This window comes from Armigeres subalbatus, chromosome 2, assembly GCF_024139115.2.
Source record: "Armigeres subalbatus isolate Guangzhou_Male chromosome 2, GZ_Asu_2, whole genome shotgun sequence".
Classification (NCBI taxonomy): domain Eukaryota; kingdom Metazoa; phylum Arthropoda; class Insecta; order Diptera; family Culicidae; genus Armigeres; species Armigeres subalbatus.
Genome location: NC_085140.1, coordinates 215,079,500 through 215,098,406, shown reverse-complemented (window position 1 = coordinate 215,098,406; position 18,907 = coordinate 215,079,500). Strand labels below are relative to the sequence as shown.

The 18,907-nt window shown below is 37.9% G+C and overlaps 1 protein-coding gene across 1 annotated transcript in view; it reads right to left on the bottom strand.

The window, feature by feature from the left end:
• Positions 1-18,907, bottom strand: part of LOC134215876 (FMRFamide-related peptides) — an 83,672-nt gene that overhangs the window by 43,449 nt on the left and 21,316 nt on the right. The window lies entirely within an intron of this gene.

Sequence of the window (18,907 nt, the reverse complement as noted above, 5' to 3'; positions counted from 1 at the left end):
ATGCAAACAACTTTTTAGAAAAAATAATGATAACATAAATTTCCTATTTTTTGACATAAGGCTCAATGAAAATTGAACGATTCAAAGTGAAAACCATAAAGTGCTATACAGAATCAAGTGAAGGTAGTCTCTCTTGAAACATATTAGTATTTGGGCTCAAATGTGTACCTTCACCATTGAGGGATAATCTTCAGGATCTATCGAATGATGGCATTCACAGTCATAGATGTGTGATAACATTTATGCCACCTTCAAATCACAACTAGAAATTATTAAAATAAAATGACACGGCTCACGGACGAAATTGGGAAATTTGTTATTTTAAACATTATTACATATTGTGAGGAAAATTATTTTTAGCTTTTTAGTGAAATGTCTTCACTTGTAATATGACGAATTTGTACCTTCCCATTTAATTCCACCACTTGATTGTAACTGGACGGATACGTATTTCGACCTCAACAGTAACTAGACTCGTCGAGTCAAGCAGGAATCATCATCATCATCATAAATATAATAGCCCTGTTTGTCTGTCCGGCGACTAGCCAGACGCAAGACGCGGGAAAGTCTAACAAAAAATAAAATATTTGACACTTCAATTCTTTTTTACTATCAGATGCAGAAAACAAAACCAGTGACAACCTTAGACAACCAGATACAGCATTTGATGAAGAAAATCACAGAAACAGACGTTGAAAATTTTGATTTTTTGAAAAAAAAACTTGAAAAAAACACTTGCCACGGGCGCTACTGCGTCCACAAATAAACTAGTGTAATATAACAATATTGCCAATGACAACAACATTGTCCTTTCTTGTAAATGTTGGGACAAACTCAACTAGCATTAAGCGTTTTTCCCTCACTGCAACAGAATAGGAAAATGATCACCTGCCGTGTATTTACAGAAGTCGGTTTTCGATGATATTTTTTGTTATCAGTTATCAATGTTTAGACATAAACTTAACCATCTTTTGAAGTGATTTGTGGTTTAATTCTGATACAAGTTATCGCAGTTTGAAAAGTTCACAACAATTGCCTCTATATGTTTTGTTGCAAATAAAATGAAACGCAACATTGTCTTTATCCTTTGCAGATGAGGACAAAGAGTAAACGTATTCTCTTGTGTTGCTTGTTTTTTTGCATTTTTCAGCGACAATTACATTCCTTGGACATAAGTGACGAGTGTTCACAAAAATCTGATGAACTAATGCACCATGCGTCTCCATAGGCTCTTTTGCTTATATATACATAGATGTGATGATAAATATTTTAAATCCCTACTATGGTCCCTATCTACCCTACCCAAGGGATATCATTGTTCGTTTGAAAACATGTATGGAGAAAAAAAAATGTTTTTTTTAATCACATGATAAAATAACTATTGTAACTTATTCATTAGTTTAAGACACATTTTGTAAATGACTTGAACGTAAACACAAGCGGTGAACCGCCATCTAGCTTGTGATCAAATAATCTCGGAATTAATTAGCGACAGTCACCAGAGATCGTGAGCCATAAATACGGCACATGAACATTCTCAAAATGTTTCTAATTTCCGCCGGCCAAGTCGTTCAGCTTACTCTGCATATCAGAGCACCGTTGTGCTAGTAGACCAACATCATCAGCCAAATCGAAGCCAGAGCAGTTCGGTTTGCAACACGATCAATCACACCCACCATAGTATCGTCGATTATGATGAGTTACAGTAGCGGAGATAGAAAACATCCTTCCCTCACTCCAGCGACAATATGGTTCAGACTTGATCTTCCTGGGCAGAATCCTGTCTGCTACCGTCAGAGAGTCGTGTCTATCTTCCCCTGTATCCGATTTAGGATAACTTTGCATAGAACTTTGAGAAGAATACACAGTAACATGATGAACCGCCAGTTGTCGCACACAGTCAGATCTTTCGGCCAGAAAAGTCGCATCGTTAGAGATATTGTAGAATTGTTGTTAAAACATTTGTGAGCATGGGGTCAGGTTTGAGAAACTCCGCTAATATGCGATCGTTCCCTTGGTGGCTCATGCCGAGATGTTGATAATTGGCCGGGCGTCAGAACTACCAACGCAACGTTTCACTTTTTTTTTAACTTGATTACGGATATCGTAGAGGAGGAGCACGTCGCCAGTTGATGCGGTTTTCTGCTCATGCCCATCTGCAGCAGCGTTTAACTTAAATCTCTTAAGCCGAATACCGTTGATAGGAATCTCATTTGACTGCACTGGTTTTGCCCGATCTATCGCGGCCTTTGTTCGTCCTCAATCTTCCGTCAGGTTGCATAAGTAAGCCACCCCTGCTGAGTGCGACGATTTTTATGCGCCACCGCCGGTGGATATTGAGCGCGCCGTTAACATAATTTCAGTGCCGTAGCCTGGGGTTGGTTTTGGGAAATCATTTTCCTCCCTCAAATTTTTTGAAGGAAAATTCCGTTCTAGCCCTTATACGTTTGAAAAATTTCGACTGCGCCGCTAAAAAGAACATGTACACTCAAACCTGTTTTAATGTGGGTGCAAAACAGTTTTTTAGGCAGATTACTTGTTTTTTACTTAATTGATCTTCGAATTCTTTAAAATATGATACATGATTATAGCAATCCAAGGACCCAAATTAAATTAATAAATTAAATATGTTATCGTCACATGTTTCAGGTCTTCCAAGAATTTCCTGGAGTTTAGGCTTTCAGATCTCCACGCATAATCTAATATCTTCCGGCCTATAAATCAAATTGGAATTAATAAAATTGGACATACGTTCAAAATTTGTTCCATTACAAGAAACCTAAGAACCGTGGATGTCTATACGGATAACGAAAGATCTATTATCTTCTTTTTTAAATAAAACATGATCTATTTGCTTCTTCTAGAAATGAACATGCTATTAGTGATCATTTGAATCCAATATCATTTGACTTCTTGTTTAAATAATTTGGTTATACGGATCACATAGAGAGTGAATAATTTTTTAAAAGATCTAACAGCCAATAGGGCGTATACTCAAGAAAAAATAGAAATAATTCTTGCAGACATTTTCAATTTCAGACCTAATCTCCAAAGAATTCTTGGATGAACTGTAATGGAAAAATTGTTGAACGCTCATCCAATTCAATTTTATGGGCCACAATCAACATAAACGAATGAAAGAGCAAGCCGCTCTCAAGGAGCTCAAGGCAATTCTTGTATGAACGAGGATATTTTTTTTCTATATTAGTAGGGATGAGTCTTTTCTACTTATCTTAAATATTGAAAAACGATCCGTTGCGCTTTATATTTTACTTGCTCGAGAGAAGCTTAGAAAATTAAAAGATTCTGATAATTGTATTCGAACGACGTGGAATAAATGTCGGGTAGAAACATAATTCTTAGTTGGTTAATCGCACTCAATACACTACACTGTAGGAACTAATTTTACAAGAATTGTGGAAAATTCTTACAGTAGTATATTTGGAGAATTTCTCCTTCATAAGCTCTGGGATATTCCAATTTAGTCCATCGCCAACTGCTCTTCAACGACTTTTCGCAGCATACTTTCAAGGCACCATTTAACACAAAAACTTAAGATTGCTAAATCCCGGAATGTAGCTTGTTGTGTTCAACAAAGTTTGGAAATGGACTTCACTCAGTCCCAGGATTTCAAGTTTCATGCATTGCGCCTCGCTGGCAAGTTATGCCAGCTTGCCTTGCTAAGTTAAAACATTCCGTGCTCCAATTCGTGTCCTTTGTTTTATGCCAAAAGTATTCTTCTGCTCATTGGCATTACATCCCCCCTCCTGGGACATTGCAGCTTGCAGGGAAATGCATTTCGTATCCAGACGCACATAGTTTATAGTTATCTTTAAAAAAATCCAAAAATATATTTTTTGTCAGGCCGCAGAGTGTACTACCCGTTTAAATTATGAAAAAATCTGCTTAGAAATTTCTACAAGGATTCTATGATAAAATAAATAAATAAATTTCCACAGATCGGAGAAAACTTCAGTAGGATATCGCTCCAGAAGATATCAATGTTTTGAGGGATAATTGCAAACAATTCCGCTGGATTTCGCTCCGAATTAACAATGGAAAGTCTTCCCCACAAATTCACATAAGAATGTCTGCAGGAATTTCAAAAGCGAATCTTTGACCGCAGATTTCTGTAAACAATCCACAGGAATTCCGCCTTGACTTTACTAAAGAATTCCCGAATTATTTTTCCCATGAAATCCTAAGAAAGCTTCCGCAGGAATTCCATGAGGTATTCTTGAAAAAAAATCCAGGCAAAAGGCTGGAGCAACTTCAAACATTCTTGGTATATTAATTCATCTTGTACTGAAACTTTATAAAGTTTGATCTTATTGGTTCATCTAGATCTAGAGCATTATAACTTACTTACTTACTTTATCTGACCAATAGAAAATAATGGGACAGGATTCCCCGTCGAACGGAACCTGTTGCGAGTAATTCGGACAATGTTCCAAGAAGTGTATCTACAAAATTTGCACACATACACACATACACACATACACATACACACAAAACGACTAAGAAATTGTGATAGTAAAAGTTGATATGTATTTCGCACTTATTTGAACAATATTAAGTTTTAGGTCACGCGGATTAGGTGCAGATTATTTCATGCCGCGCGAAAACAGCGCGGATTTCATTTTAGGCGACGCGGACAATATTTCAGGAAACCCGTAACAACGCTGCGTATGTAACGATCTTCATATTTTCAATTATGACAGTTTTGTGCAAAATATAACTGATATGATAAATAAAAAAATCCAAAAGAATTCATGTATACTGGTACTACAAACTGTTTCACTTTTAAAGACTTAATTTTGAACAGTGCGATTTTCAGATTGTTTTAGTTAATAATCAGAGAGTGAAATTATAGTTTCTACATATTTGAATCATTTTTACAAACATTTCGTGGTAAAAATGATTGTCTGATATTGCGACGTAGCTATACAACTTTTGCGGATATTTTAAAAATTCCTACAGTAAAACTGCAGTAATGGTGACAGAAACGGAAAATTTTGGAATTCATGAAAACCTGGCTCATGCGGGACCGTCCAGTTATTTTAATGATCCTGCATTCATATTAACAGGCTTCGTTCCACTCGTGTTGTGTTTTTTTTATGGAGTTGTACTTTTTACTACGGTACGAGTCCCCGAAGGTTAATTGCTTCTCTTCAACACACTTGCTAAATGAAGCTTGGACTATTTTTAATGTGAACGATGCGCAGATAAACGAGTTCAAATTAAAGAGATTATAAATACATAGGGGAGCATACATCAACAATCATTTTTTAAATGCGAATGAGCGAAATTTTAATTGGTTATGTTGAGAATAACAACATTATTATTTCCAATACACGTAATTTAGTAGAACTCTAATGACAAGTAATGCTAAAGCATACGAGCGTCACTTATATCAGTAAAATTATACTTTTGACATGGATTCCAGTAGCATGGAGGAAATAAGAATAATAGATGACACAGTTTCGGTTACCGCTGCCTAATTTATCATCACCGAGACCAAGGTGTTCTATTACCCCTTAATTAAAATGTTTTCTCTTCTCATTGTGGCGCCAACTAGGCATGTATCGTATATATGTAAAGCAATTTTTGGCCTCGCACGACCGCGTGCCATATATTCTGTAACACAGCCAACGCATATGACCCGAGATGGGACCAGGTATGCAACCACCAAAGCCGCACATTTATAATTGAATCTCAAAGGAGCAAAACCATTGTTTGTCGCGCGGATAAAAGCTTCCGTTGATGACGACAACGGATGCTGGCCAGTAGCGAGGTGCATAATTTAACCAAACTACGACCATTAATGTGATGATACAAAGTTTGGAGAGATGACATTGTTAGAACAATTTTCATCCAGCTCTGATTATATTCTAGTTTATGGAGCTAAAATAACTGCACTTCGACATTTTTGTTGTGGTTTAACTTCGTTATTCCCTAATGTAAAGTCTTATTTTACGCGTCCAATCAGCACGTAACGTCTATTGATAAATATGCCGGCATGACCCTTTATTGTCTGGGCGGTAATAAATTCATCTACCTGTCGCGCCTCACTACAACCGTTAATATCATTTCTTTCACTTATGCTTTCATTCTTATAAACAGTGTTTCTCGAATGGTATTGAAGAAAAAATTCTATTTGGGCGATCTCAAAACTTACCTAGTATTCTCTTAGACATTTTTGCAGTTATTAATTGAAGCCTATTGGATCAATAAGTGTTTTGCGTAGCACTCAGGGAAACAAGATTATGTCCAACGCGAAAGTTTCTAGACTAGCTAGAGAAACGAACTAGCAATTTTCGGGATTTACTAGCAAGGCTTACTGGCGACACCATTCCACATTGCACAGTGGCTAAAATCGTGTTTTTAGCGCGTTTGATTAATAGTACCTTCATTTTGCGATTTAGCGTAATAATATCTTCTAGGCATTTTATCAGTAAGTTTTTTTATTATTATTCTTTACTAGTCGACCCGACAGACGTTGTCCTGCACATAGTAGGCGAAAATGCGTGTTGTTAACTGCCGAAGCTAATTTTCCATACGAATCATCATTTTATTTTTTCACGATATACTCAACCCTACTAATGATTTTCGCATGAGGAAATATCATATAAACCCGTCGGAAACTATAATGAACGTTTCAGCTGAAGGAATGAAGCAAATCCATCCAGCCGTTTTCGAGTTATGCGGATATGAACACAGACCATTTCATTTTTATTATACAGAAGAAGATTATTGAGACTTTCAGCCCAAGGCTGGCTCGTCACGATTATCAGTAAGTTGATGCGCTTCTTTAGAGGTATTTAGTTAGAGATGAAAAACATATGTTTTCCATTTTTAAACATACAAGGTTCGTGTATTCACAAAACTTATCGCAAAGCTTTCCATGAAAAACTTTGTCGAAGACGGCAAGTTTGTAACTTCATTATTTTTGGAGACATGTCACGTTTTATGCCGACAATCCCTTAAAAATGGTTTTTTCATTAAATCTTTTTTATTGTCATTTCTACATTTTTGGTATGCTCAAGTTCTAGATAATATTAAAATATGCCATTTGGTGACTGTTGCGCCTTAAAAACTTACAAAATAAAAAAAAAGCATTATAACAGTTTTTATAGATTTTTCAGGCATATTTGATATAACTGCAACTTCACCAAGGAGCAAATTGTGGCAAACAATCTCATACGCATTTCAAAGTAGAAGTAATTGACTATGATTTAATACCCGAACTGTCGAGTTGTAAGCGGATGTAAGGTAGGGTAAATGATATATTTTGGACATGTACATATTTTGGACAAGCCTGAACTTCTTCGATCAATTTTAGATAATGTGTAGGAAAATTTTTATCGAAAGTATGATCATTGCATACTCTTACCTCAACTCTAGCGGCTCCTAATGAGAATTCACAAATCAACTATTATTTATCTTTAAAATTACCTAAAATGTAAAGCTTTCTACCAAAGTGCCGGCTGGACGCCAGTATGCAGGAGAACATGCATTATAGGACTCTTCGTAACATGCACCTGAAACACGTTTAAATTGGTTCAAACGGCAATTTTGAGGTCTTGCGGCCAAAGTTTGATTGTAATTGAGATACTAACATATTCCAATCGCTTAACATGAACTTGAGACGGATGAAAAGGAGTGACCAAAATGAAGTTATGTTTTTAATTTTATGCATCAGACATTTATTGGTCACCCCATGTACAGTACATGGATGAACCATTAATTGCCAACTTTCAGGCTGTTTTCAATGATATCGATAAGATTGCGAAACAATGTTAATTTCTGGTTTAATCTATGTCAGTTAAGCAAATAAATGCATTTAAATGAATGTGGATACGTGTAGGTAAGTCATACCATTGAGATATGTAGGTGGCCATTGTTAAATTAGGAGAAAATGACTCTGTCCAAAATATATGCATTTTCCATGTCGAAATTATATATTTGATGTCCAAAAAGAAAATATTTCAGTTCGCAATATATCACAGTTTACACCTAGTAAACGTAATTTACTCAAAAATTGGGCAATGGAGACACAAGACTAATCATAGGTTATGTATTTGGATGAACCTAGTGGTTTTCAATTGTTTTATATGATTCAATCTCGATATATTTCCTAATGAATGTCCTGCGCTTGTCCAAGATACATCATTTACCCTATGTTTAATCAAAAACCATTTCCTACTGTTCAAAGCAGAAATCAATCCTCGGTATTTTGCCATTACTCTTGTGGAACTTCAAGTAGGCCTTAACATCATGCCAATTTGTTTTGATCATAACTTCATGCAAATATGCAGAATATTATAAACCTTTATTTTTTGCACAAAAGTTAAGTTCCAAGGAGTTGAGAGTGTGCCTTGCTCGGATACGGATGTGCTAGAAAACTTCTCCGTATTTCATAAACATTTTGTGCCTGAATTGTCAGATTTCGGCTGGTAGTAATTCAAACTCTGCTAGCAGAATTGTCATGATTGAAATTGTGCAGAGATAGGAATAATCTTGAACGGTTTTCGGGAAGTGATCAGGTTGTGGAAATCTTCTTCTTCTTCTTCTTATTGGCATTACATCCCCACACTGGGACAGAGCCGCCTCGCAGCTTAGTGTTCATTAAGCACTTCCACAGTTATTAACTGCGAGGTTTCTAAGCCAAGTTACCATTTTTGCATTCGTATATCATGATATTCGTATATCACGATGATACTTTAATGCCCAGGGAAGTCGAGACAATTTCCAATCCGAAAATTGCATAGACCGGCACCGGGAATCGAACCCAGCCACCCTCAGCATGGTCTTGGTTTGTAGCCGCGCGTCTTACCGCACGGCTAAGGAGGGCCCTAGGAGGTTGTGGAAATATGGTGTTCAAATCCAGATTGAGTCTACGAAGTGTGCAGATAAGTATTTTTCCTATATTTTTCAGCTCAAATTAGATGGTTGGTTTCCGTTAAACTTGACACTTAATTACGAACCGATTCACAGACAGTGACGGGAGTTTTAACTGAGCTGTTTGGATTTGGAGCGGAGAGGATTTGGTGTCGGTTTTCTCTTTGATAAAAATTTAATTGCAATTTTTATCAACGAGAGGATTGGCACCGGAACTCTCCTGTTCTGGGCCCGGATGGTTTGGTTTGGAGGTAGAATTCTTGTTGTTGTCTTTATATCAGTTACTTGTAACCGCGGGTATAACTGCTATAAGGCTGTTAGGATTCAAGTGACCATTCACAGAACAGGAAAGAGTGATTCCTTTTATCTATCTGAAATTTTATCACTTTGATTTGCATTTAGATCATACGAAAACTAATCGAAGTGACGATATCTTACAAGCAATAAAACTCTTTTTCCGATGGAAGATATTTTTTAATATTTACCAGGTTTAGTCAGTTAGATGAATTTTGAATTGTGTTTTTGACTTTAGCCAAGCGTGTATAGCGTGTAGTGCAGTTGCACAGAGCTCAACCATTTGCTCAAATACTATGAAATATTTTCATATATTTTACATGCTTCAATTTATCGTGTTATCACGCTTCGATTTTGGATCGGCATTATTAGTTTCGAAACATTTGTTTATAGGAATACGGAATTTTAAAATGTCAACAAATGGTCTTTTACGATTAATGATATTTTCGCAAAACTGGCATCATTGTATGAAGACTTTACGTATTATTTACATCATAGGAATCATTTAATGAGCATGAGCATGAGCATGAGCAATAAGCATGATTGACCGCCCACGGTTGCTACTTTACATAATAGGAATCATTTAATGATAAAAAATAATTTCATAATATAAATTAGAAAGTTATACGAGGAGCGGGGGAGGGAGGTTTTTCTTCTCTTTATCGTTTCAGAGAGCGAGCATAGGCGCCTAAACCTAGGCTAAATAGCCAGGGCAAGGCTAATACCTTCGCCCCATCCGAGAAGAATCATCAGCCAGGAAAACGGAGTGACACAAATTTCTGATGGGCGTGGCCGGCAATGGTAGCTTTCATGCTTTATCATTTTGGACCTCCAATTGGATTTCCATTAAATCCCAAATGAAAATCCATAAGCAATTGGGGTAAGAAAGTTAAAGAATATACATGACAGCTATCAGTATGCAATCTACAAAACACAACGCAACGCAAAAAGTTTTAAGTTCCAAGGAGTTGATGAAACAATGCACCATGCGTCTCCATATGCCTGTATGCTTATATGATGAACATGTTTAAAACTTGTAGGCATGAATATTAATATATCTCTAAAAGTTATGAAACTGCGAACTTGGCGTCTTCAACAAAGTTTTTCAGAAGAAGTTTTGGTACATCTTTTGTGAAGACACAAACCTCGTATGTTGTAAAGTGAAAAAAATATTTTTTCATCTCACTTTTAGGGGGATCGATCAGTTAGCTGAATACCTCGTAAGAAGTGCATAAACTTACTGATGAAATATCTGGAAGACATCATTAGCCTCAATCGTATAATAAAAGTATTATTAAATAAACGCTCTTAAAAACGATGTTCGCCACTGTGCATTGGTCAGATTCGTCGAATATCACAACATTTATGGACCTTTTGTGACAACATTTGTGAAATGTATTTTATAATCTTTCGAATTAGGATTTTTTCTTCTAAATTCTGTATTTTTTGTGAATTATAATCATATTCGCAAGCAAGAAAAATACCACTGTTGATGGATGCTTGGACTATAAGAAGTATCGGGGCGACCAGAACGTCCATATGTCTTTTCAAAAGAAGCGAGGGAAATCCATCGGGTCCCGGAGGAAAGCTACATTTAAGCCGATTTTCGGCAAAATAGCTCCCCCTGCTAAACGAATTTTTTGGGAAAATGATCTGTTCTGCCGAACGTAATTTTAAGTCGTATTCCGAAGAATTTCTCGTAAAAATTCCAGAGAAAATTGCGTGAAGACTGCTTAGACTTTCCCGAGAATATTCTGAAGAAATTCTGTGGACATCTTGAAAAAAATTTCGTGTAAATTCTGAACAATTCTCCGTAAAAGTTCTGAAGAATCTTTCATGGGAATTCCGAAAAAAAAAATCCACAAAATTTCCAAACAATTTTTTTTTTGGGAATCCCGTGAAAAAGAACCTCGGAGTCGTTCCTTCAACGCTACCCGGATAAATGGCAGCCGAACGATGCAACGAACAATACATGAACTATACATGATTTTGTACCGCTATGATTTTGTACCGTGCGTTATTGACAAAAAATCTAAATTCAAGAATGATTTGGAGAACATGGAACATCCGTACACAGAAAAAAATAATGAAAAGTAAACAGCGCGTAAAACTTGTGATGCGGAAATTTACGCTTTTCTACGCTGAAATGATGCCCTTCCTAACAAGTTTGCTTGCAACTTGCATGCAATATTGATGATTCACGTCAAATATTGTATACATTTAGGCCCTATCCCGCATGGAATTACGCTAATAATGGCGTTCCATTTATGTGCATGATTTTTAGCGTAAATTTCAGTGGATTTTTCTATCTGTGAAGTACTATTAGCTACATAACGTTTTCTTTCCAATGTAAAGTAGTTTTAGCACATTTTCCAGGAAAAAAGTAATCAAATCGTAGTAGCGCGGTTTTATTGTGCAATTTCCGTCCATATAAAAGGGGTCAATTGTCGATACATCCACCTTCAATTACAGAAAGTAGGTGTGACCGATCATTAATCTAAGGCCAGTTTCGAGAAATTAATGAGCTGATGATCATTTGAAGCATATAAACATGTGAATTTGGCTGAGAAATGTCTGAGATATTGCTGTCAAATTCGATTTAATATGACCCAAACATCCTAAGAGTGAGTTTTGAGCACTGTAGGAAGGTTAATATTGATATATTAATTTAAATAATCAATTTCAATTCGGGCAAAATACATATTTAAGAAAGGGAGTTACCAAACAAAAGGTCAAGAACTGTACTTCAGACCATATTCGGCTAAACTTGAATTAAAACGCATATCAGGAAAGTGATCCAAAAACTTATGACCGGCTCACCATATAGTGGGTGAATCCAAAGTTTTGGTCAATACATACCATGCACTTGAGTAAACATTTTGATTTTTAAAAATAAATCACAATTTTCGGCCTAAATTTCATCAATGCCTCTCAAAGATGGTTAAAATTGGGTTCCATTCCACTTTTTTTTCGAAATTTGGTGGGCTCAATTTCGAGAAAAATCAACATAATGTATTTAAAATAGGGAAAATTTTATGAAATTTGGCCACAATATTCTTTGATATGCAAAGAATGTATAGTCCAAATTAGAGCATAATCAGTTATAAAAAATATGGACAATAATGGAATTAAACCTGCCGAACCGTCATTACCACTATTTTAACTACATAAATTTAAGAAAAATGTGTATCTTAAGGTAATATTTTAGTGAATAATAAATTTAAAATTGTTCGTTTCAAACACCTACGATGCAAGATATACTCATAATCTATGTACCGAGCTAAAAATACCCAAAATTGGATGTAAGACGGCAAAACTACGTTCAAAAACTTTTGCATATATTTTTTAGGGTGAACCCAAACTTATGGCCGGTGTATTATGGTGTATTTACATTCAAGGATATGTAATACAGAACAGTTTGGACGGAACAATTTAAATGCCTTTTCGTTCTTTCTACACTAGATTTTGCAGAATCCAGTGAAGCCCCCAAATCTGTGCGTTAGCTATACATTTAAAAAAGCGGCCTTGAAAGAGTAAATAAAGAGATCCCTACGACCTCTCATATATGCCACGGGAGGTTTTAGATTGTTAGATTGGAAGGTGTAACAGTAGGAATCGTTTTGGTGGAATGTGGAACACCGATTGAATTAAGATTGCGATATAAAGTATAAAATGGACGAGCTTGATATTGAACACACGACCTACGGCTTATACGATAGAAAATTTGGTTAAATCCACAAAACACTAAACACTTAGTATATTTTTTATATGTACGGGAAGCTGGACACACATGATCCCCACTTTTGACGTAAACTACGTCTAAGGGGAAGACTCTGATACAGGGTGTCAAATGAGAATTTCAAAACTGGAGACCGTCACGAAATCATGTAAGATTTGTAACATTAATAGGTCCTTTATCTTTCAATGGATTTTAATGATTTATATATCAATCGATTCGTAAACTTACCACCAATTTGAAACTATTGATTATCAACGCTAAACTATTGAAAATTTTAGTTCTTTCATGCATCATCAGGGAATCATTTTTTTGGAATGCGCCTGCGAAACAAGCGACAAAAGAGAACCAACGACAAAGCTTTGTTTTTGTCGGAGATAATAATGACAAAGATCCGAAAAATTTTGTCAGCAACAAAAAAGAAGACAATCTTGTTGCTAACTTTTCATTCCGTTATTTTGCACTATTTCTCGAGCAAATTTCGGTTTTATGCTATCATAGTTTCTGCTTTTATGGAAATATTCGAGAATCGAACAATGATTACAAAATTAGCAGCGTATTTTCGGAAATATCAAAGCAAGCAAGGCAAATGATTCTTGTCATATTGTGTTCAATTTCTGATAAAGGTTTGTCGCTAGGTGCGTTTGTCAGTAACAAACTCTGTTGATGACAAAGAATATAAGGTTCCCCAAACACACGCGACACGACAAGCGCGACGCGATTCTATCGCATGGCGACTGCGATTCTGTCGCCGTTGGTATGGAAGCGTCAATGGAACATTGCCTGCAGCGACCCAACGATAGAATCGTGGCGACTAGTTGTCGCCATCGCGGCGATGAAATCGCTTAGGTTTGGGGGATCCTATATTTTTTTTTTTCCAATTTCGTTTATTTGGTAGGCTCAGGCGTGTATAACACTTTACGGAGCCATTGTTCTTTGTGATATATACAATCAATATCATTTTATTATACGGTTAGTAAGAGGGGTAGAAGCCAGCGTACTCGTGGTGACTCGAGGTTAGTTTACAATGTTTAAGGATGGACGGGGCTTAGGATTCGGAATCTGGGAATTTCAGTTTCTCATCCGGGCATTTGACGTCAATGACAATGTAGCGTATCGTCTGGCTCGAGGAATGGTTCGACTGGAGCATCTTCCGGATGGCAAGAGCTATGGAGCTCTATGGAACAAAAAGGCAGAGACGGAACAAAAAAACTTTAAAGAAAGAAAAAAACAAAATGTTAGATTTTTATGTCAGAAGCACAAAGAAAACTATAAATGGCCTGCATATAGACAACATCACGATCTCCCAAAACACCGCGAACTTCCCTGAAGGGTTGTTTACCTCGGGCCACAAGGGTATCCAATAATTGCTCTCTGGACGCGTCATTTTCCGAGCAGGACCAAACTACGTGATCGATGTCATCATAATCGGCTCCGCACCTACATAAGTTGCTATCGACAAGGTTTATTCTGTACAGATGTGCGTTTAGTGAATAGTGATTGGACATAAGCCTCGACATCGTGCGAATGAAGCCTCGACTTAAGTCCTCACCTCTGAACCACGCTCGCCCAGAAACTTTTGGAACTATGGAAAATAGCCACCGTCCAAGTTCGTTGTGTGTCCAATTTCTTTGCCAACTTTGAAGAGTACTCTGACGGACTAATGGGAAAAACTCGTTGCTCGAGTATTGTCTATCATAAACCTCACCTTCCTGTGCGCCCACCTTTGCCAGCGAGTCTGCCTTCTCATTGCCGTAGATTGAGCAGTGAGATGGGACCCAAACAAAGGTAATCTTGAATGATCTTTCGACCAAAACACGCATCTGCTCTCTTATGTTTGTAAGAAAGTAAGATGCGTGCTTAACAGGTTTCATCGACCGGAGTGCCTCGATAGAACTAAGACTATCCGAGAAGATGAAATAATGGTCTACGGGCTGATTGGAAATTATCCCCAAAGCGAAGTTAATTGCTGCCAGCTCAGCAACATAAACCGAACACGGTTCCTGAAGTTTTCGGAAGGTGGTTGAAGTTACATTGAAAACACCGAAGCCAGTGGATCCGTTAATGCGAGAACCATCAGTGAAATATCTGTTGTTGCAATTGATGTGTTCATATTTTCTGAAAAAGGGAGGAATAGAAATATTTCGAAGATGATCTGGTATTCCTTGAATAGCATGTTTCATGGACAGATCGTATTCAATTGAGGAACTGTCGTTGGTGAAGTGAACTCGAGGTGGATTATAACACGGAAGACAAAGATCTGAAGAAATGTAGTTGAGATAGACTCTAAGGAATCTTGAACGACAAGTTAGTTCAAGCATATTATCGAAGTTATCTAGAACAAGTGTGTTACTTGTTCCACATTTGACGAGTATTCTAAGTGAGAGCTCCCAGTAACGGTGCTTTAAAGGAGTGACTCCAGCAAGCACCTCCAGGCTCATGTTATGCGTTGAATGCATGCAGCCAAGGGCAATACGCAAACAACGATACTGAATTCGTTCCAATTTGATCAGGTGGCAATCAGCTGCTGAGAGGAAGCAGAAAGAGCCATACTCTAAAACAGAGAGAATAGTCGTTCTATAGAGTTTGATGAGGTAGAAAATGGATCCTTTTCCGGCATTGTATCAAATACTCAAAATGGAGTTTCCAAGTACATTTAGAATCAAACACGACCCCAAGGTATTTAGAAGATAAAGATTGGTTGATGTCATCATTCAACAGTTTTAGTTTCAGTTGAGCAGGATACCGCTTCTTAGTAAACACAACCAACTGAGTTTTTTGCGGTGAAAACTCGATCCCTAAATGTCTGGCCCAAACAGCCAGATTATCCAGGGTACTTTGCAATGGTCCTTGCAAGACAGCTGCACATGGACCTCTTAGAGAGACCACGGCATCATCTGCAAGTTGTCTGAGCGTGCATTGTCCTTCCAAACAATTGTCAATATCTTTAACATAGAAATTATAAAGCAAGGGACTTAAACATGATCCTTGGGGAAGGCCCATGTAGCTATTTCTGGAAGTTGTCAGAGTGCCGAGTGTGAAGTTCATTTGTTTTTCTGACAACAAATTATACAAGAAATTGTTCAAAATAACGGGTAATCCACTACTGTGCAGATTGTCTGACAGTACTTCTATGGAAACTGAATCAAAAGCGCCCTTAATATCCAAGAATACTGAAGCCAATTGCTCCTTGTGCGCAAAAGCCAGCTGAATATCTGAAGAGAGCAACGCTAGACAATCGTTTGTTCCTTTACCTTTTCGAAAACCAAACTGAGTATTTGAAAGCAATGCATTTTCTTCGACCCAATGGTCGACTCTTGAAAGGATCATTTTCTCTAATAACTTTCTCATGCATGATAGCATGGCAATCGGTCGCTATGAATCGTGATTCGACGCTGGTGACCCAGGCCTTTGACCAGCTATTAATTTGCCCTGTCGCCATTCAGGTGGCACAATGTTGTCCTCCATGGACCAGTTGTACAGGTCAAGTAATCGTCTTTTGCGATATCTGGGAGGTTTTAAGAAGATTGAATTTGATGTTATCGCATCCCGGAGCAGAGTTATTCGATGAAAGAAGAGACATAGAAAGTTCCAGCATTGTGAATGGTCTTCCCAAAGAACCGGGATCAGTGACTGATTCTCGAAATAGCGGTTCTGCTGGTACGGAATCTGGGCAGACCTTTTTTGCGAAGTTGAATATCCATCGATTGGAGTATTCTTCACTCTCATTGGTGGAAATGCGGTTCCGCATGTTGCGAGCCGTTTTCCAAAGTGTTGTCATTGAGGTTTCTCGTGATAGTCCCTCGACAAAACGTCGCCAGTAGCTACGTTTTTTTGCCTTGAGAAGATTTTTGAGTTTTCTTTCGAGCCTCAAATACTCTTCAAAGCTCTGACCTTCCGTGTTTACGGGAGGCCTTGAAGGCATCAGATTTCTCAGAATACAACTTAGTACATTCATCATCCCATCCAGGAGTGGCTGGTCTTCTTATGACAGATGTACTTGGAACGCGTCGTTTCTGTGCTTCTAGTGCGCTTTTTTGAATCAACTCAGTAAGGAATCGATATTCATCCAGAGGTGCAAGAGTATCAGTTGATTCAATACCAATTTTTACCGCCGATGCAAATTTTGGCCAGTCAATGTTTTTCGTGAGGTCGAAAGGAACATTAACTGGCTCAGATTGTTGATAGCTACTTTTAATTGTGGTAACTATCGGCATATGATCACTACCATGGGGATCTTGAATTACCTTCCACGTGCAATCTAATGATAGTGAATTTGAACATAAAGACAGATCAATACGGCTTTGTTGACCATTTGGTCCTATTCGAGTTACTTCACCAGTGTTCAAAATATTCAAATTGAAATCGTCACACAAATCATAGAAAATAGGCGCTCTATAATCGTCATACGTTTCGCCCCATCCAATACCATGTGCGTTCATATCACCCAATATCAATACTGGAGATGATAGGAGGAGACTGCGCTCCAAAAATGTCGACGATTAATAGAGGCATTTGGAGGAATGTACACTGAAGCTATGCAAAGATCTTTATTCTTCACATTTACTTGGCATGCGACGATTTCTAAGCCGGGAACAGTCGGAATGGGAATTCTGTAGAAGGAGTAGCATTTTTGATCCCCAAAAGAACGCCACCATAATGATCATTCCGATCTTGGCGAATAATATTAAAATCGTGGAAGTTGATTTCATCTTCAGAAGAAAGCCATGTTTCACAGAGTGCAAATACATCGCAATCGGAATTGCGAATCAAAAACTTGAACACGTCTAATTTATTTTTCAGACTATGACAGTTCCACTGCAGCACAGTGATTGTATCTTGGGTATTGGCCGTATTATCCATCGAAAGATACAATTCCTGCAAGAAGGGCCATGAAACAGTCAATTGCTTCAGATAACTTTCCACTGTTGGTATAAAAAGGTCAATGATAGGCCTCAATGAATTCGGAATATTAAATAAATTCAAAAAACGGTCCACAAGGTCCTTAAAGGAGATCAATCCTCGCTTGGACGGAATACTTTTACTAGAAGTGCGAATTACTTTTTTTTCTTTCGTTGATTCTCCTAGCCGGATGTTTCTTCGAAACATCGGATTTGGCAATGGCGGGAATGTCTTATTGCAACTAGGATCAAAAGAAGTAGTAGGGACAGGTTGCTTCGGGATTTTAAATAAACCCCCATTACCTTCAGATTTTGCCAAGTTTTTATGTATGATTTTTGTTCTCTTGCGGCGCGATTCCGGGGAAGACGGTTGCTTCCTCTTTTCGGGCACGTGTACCTCCGCAGAATCATCCTAATCGGCTACGTCATCAATGGATATGGAATCATAATAATCACTTACACGAACGGTGGCTGAAATAGCAGTCGATGCAGTGGCTGTGGCGGATGTGTCTTGCGACTTAACCATTTCCGCATACGACTGCTTGGAGCGCTGTACCAACGAGCGCTTCACTTTTTGGGTGCGCTTTTTGTACACCGGGCATTCTTGCAAACCATGGGGAGGATTCAAACCACAATAAGCACATTTTGTTGCTTGTTGCTGGCAGGACTCCTCCCGATGTCTTCTGAGCATTTGCCACAACGTGGTTTGTTGTCACAAAACTCGGCAGTGTGACCAAGTTGTTTGCAGTTGGTACAATTAAATACCCTTGGCACAAAAAGACGCACCGGAAATAGCATGTTTTCAATATCAACATATTTTGGGAGCATCGAACCGGCGAACGTCACCCGAAGCGAACCTGACTTGGAATATACCTTCTTTCCATCTACCGTGGCTGCTGAATGCAATTCCTTGCAGTCCAGAATATCCACGGTAGACTCCATTGCATTCTTTAGGCGGCCTTTTCCCGCAAGTACATCCTTGCAAGTCAGGCTCGCTGCGTTGATCACTCCTTCAATTTCGACCTCCCGCGAGGGGACATAAACCATATATTCAACATTGTACGCCCTGTCGCCA